This window comes from Panthera onca, chromosome A2, assembly GCF_046562875.1.
Source record: "Panthera onca isolate mPanOnc1 chromosome A2, mPanOnc1 haplotype 2, whole genome shotgun sequence".
NCBI classification, from domain to species: Eukaryota; Metazoa; Chordata; class Mammalia; order Carnivora; family Felidae; genus Panthera; species Panthera onca.
In genome coordinates this window covers 42,348,160-42,351,507 of record NC_138340.1, presented here as the reverse complement: position 1 = coordinate 42,351,507, position 3,348 = coordinate 42,348,160, and the positions used below count along the sequence as shown (strand labels likewise).

The following is a 3,348-nucleotide window of genomic DNA, read 5'->3' as shown; positions in this document are numbered from 1 at the left end:
TTTCTAAAACCAGGGGCCAAAGGAAGATGGGTTGCCTGCAGGGCCCATGGAGGAGGTAAGGAAGGGACAGGAACAGCATCACCTCACATGGTGTTTGTCCCTGGGTCACTCTGGGAAGAGGTCAAGCTTGCCCTCTGCCCTGGTCTGGGGTTCGGAATTTAGGCTGGTCAGTGGGAGATGACAGTTTGGGAGGAAAAAGCCATCTGATTACCTATATAGAACTGGTTCCCGGGTGGCTGAAGGTGGGTTTTGTTGTAGAGGAAATCAGGGGTGGAAGTATTAAAAATCAAATGCATGGAGGAAAAAAGTCAAATTTCCTCTTTTCCCTTCAAAAATAACAAATTCTTGAAATGCATGCACTTTCTACTCTCAAACCCCTCACTCTGGAAGTGCTTACAAGAAGACTCTTGTCAAAAAACGTTCTCTCTCTGAAAACACTGCCATTTAGCGCACTGGTGGGCATTATCTGGGACTGCCAGGTCTTTGTGGAGTTAGGGACCACAAAGCCAAACTTGAAGATCCGTTTTTCTAGGCATTTTCCTTTGAAGTAAACTTTTTGTTCCAGGAAGAATTTTTCCATTTGCTCTGCTGAAGACAATGTCACTTCTGGACACACTGCCTTGAGCTTGAGGGTTTTCTTGAGAACAGGGGCTTCATTCTCCACTTCAGGGACTGACAGGTCTTCCGTTCCTGGCCAGGGTGTTTTCCATGTCTCAGCATCCCAGAAGTATATCCAATCTAGTAGCCCCTCAGGATCTCCCTGGCCCACCTGTCCTTGGCTGACATGATCCAGCGGCTGCCCATAGCTCTCCCACGCTGGCCCGGCAGAGTCTCACAGGCGGTGTGCCAGCAACAGGACAGAAACTTAGCCGGGCCTGGAGACTTTGGGTGACCAGCAGCAGTGGCCACACCCAGACCAGCTTCTCCTTTCCCTCAGCTCCTGCTCCAGATCGCTTCTCCTTCAACAATTTAGCATTACAGACATGGTAATGTCATATGATATGGCTGTAACAAATCCCCTCTTGATTGCCTACATGTTTTCTGAACCCAAGGATAATGCATACACCCTGTACTTGAATTTGTTCTAAATGATCATTCCATTAGAATTCTGTGACTTTATTTTTTTTAATTTTTTAAAGTTTATTTATTTTGAGAGAGAGAGAGACAGAGACAGAGAGGCAGGGTGGGGCAGAGAGAGAGAGGGAGAGAGAAAGAATCCCAAGCAGGGATTCAGCACAGAGCCCAATGTGGGGCTTGAACTCATGAATCATGAGATCATGATCTGAGCCAAAACTAAGAGTCAGAGACTTGACAGACTGAGCCACCCAGACGCCCCTAGCATTTGCTAACTTTAAAGAATTAACTGAATTGTATTGCACTCTTTCTAGCCACATTTTCTATTTACTAACATGACATTTGGTCCATTAATGTTAGTTCCATTGCTGTTCTGCACGCATGACTTCTTTCCTAACCATCTTCTTTATTTTATGAAGGTCACTTCCTGCTTCATCCAATATCTATCCAGTTATGTATTAGCCAACTGTCTATAACTTTCTTGGGTGTATCCAACTTCCTTGGCTCTGTGACTTCCCTCTATTCCAATGGTCACAACCTGAATTTAAGAAATTAATTGTTCAGGGCACCTGGGTGGCTCAGTTGGTTAAGCATCCGACTTCAGCTCAGGCCATGATCTCACGGTTTGTGAGTTTGAACCCCGCATCGGGCTCTGTGCTGACAGCTCAGAGCCTGGAGCCTGCTTCGGATTCTTTGTCTTCCTCTCTCTCTGCCCCTCCCCTACTCACACTCTGTCTCTCTCTTTCAAACAATTTAAAAAAATGTTTTTAATAAAAAAAAGAAATTAATTGCTCTATATTATCTTTATCTCTAGTGATGTTTCCATCTTACAACTTATACATCTAACCACCCAACTATGTACTGAAGGAGGAATATCTATCTATCTATCTATCTATCTATCTATCTATCTATCAATCATAGGTAGAAAGCTCACCCAAAGATGTCCATGGTCTAACTGTCAAAAACTGAATATGTTAGGTTACAGGGCAAAAGAGAATTAAGGGTGCAAACCAGCTGGGGTCTTTAAAAGTAAGAGAGGGAGGCAGAAGAGGGAGAATCAAAGAGATAGCAGCATGAGAAGTATTCAGTCCAACTTCATTGGCTTTGAAGATGCAGGAATGGGACCATGAGCCAAGGGTTGTGGGCAGGCTATAGAAACAGGAAAAAGGAAAAAAAGGAAAGAAAAAAAAGAAAGAAAGAGGGAAGAACATTTTTCCTTAGAGCCTCTAGAAGACATGCAACTTTATATATATATCATGATTTTAACCCAGTGAGAGCCATTTTGGACTCTGACCTCCAGAATTGTAAGGTAAAAAAACTGTATTGTTTAAGCCACCAAATATATGGTAATTCATAGTTACAGCAGTAATAGGAAACTGATTATCTATCTATGGCTCTATCCTGGCTCTGGAGGGCATGGTAATGGGAGTAGCAGAAAGAAACAGAGAAGAAACAACACAAAACTGTGAAAGTCATTGTCTTGCAAGAGCTGCTATGATCTCTGGATTCAGAAAGTCCTGGCTTCTACTGACTCTGGTGTTCATTCAACTTTTGACTATGCTGCTTAGCCTAAGACTCACCTCTCTCCTCACAAAGAGAGAAAGGAGCAATCACAAGATTTCATCCTCATAGGCCTGTTTGGATATTAAATATACAGTTTTAAATGCTAAGCTTTCTGTGTGCCAGTTAGTAAAATTTCTCTCTCCTTATCCAAATATACCTGTTTTGTACCACATGGACCCTGCTGTTCTTACAGAACTGATAGTAGAGTAGAAAATTGTCAAGACTCAGAATGGATAACAAATGGAGTTATCAGCTCAAAGAAGAATATGTGGGCATTATGTTGTGTTAACAGAAGCAGCATTTGCAGCCTTCAGGTTCAAGTCTTGACTCTATGTTGGCTACAGCAAGCATCAATGGAGCACAAATTTTACGCAAGGCTCTGATTGCTTGAGGAAGTCATTTTATCCTTTGGGCCCTCAGTTGAGTTGAAAAGCCTGGAGGCTGCATTCATCCTACCCAAGGCACGCTTGGCATGAATTTCAATTCTTTTATAGTTTTAAACATTAAAAAAAACCCTGACTTTTGTTTTGTTTTGTTTTAAACATGACTTTTAAGGAAGCTTAAGCTTCTGGTTTCAGCTCCCACAGGTAGAGACCTTAGACATCACATTTGGCTTACGTCAAGAAAAAGTTGAACAAGCTGAAAATCAGTGACTTTCCTTGTACTCATCAGATGCACCCCAGACAGGAACACTTGAGATCTGCTTACCTG

The 3,348-nt window shown here is 42.5% G+C and overlaps 1 pseudogene; it reads right to left on the bottom strand.

The window, feature by feature from the left end:
• Positions 1–328: 328 nt before the first annotated feature.
• LOC132675888 (retinal rod rhodopsin-sensitive cGMP 3',5'-cyclic phosphodiesterase subunit delta pseudogene) lies at positions 329–786 on the bottom strand (annotated as a pseudogene).
• Positions 787–3,348: the final 2,562 nt, after the last annotated feature.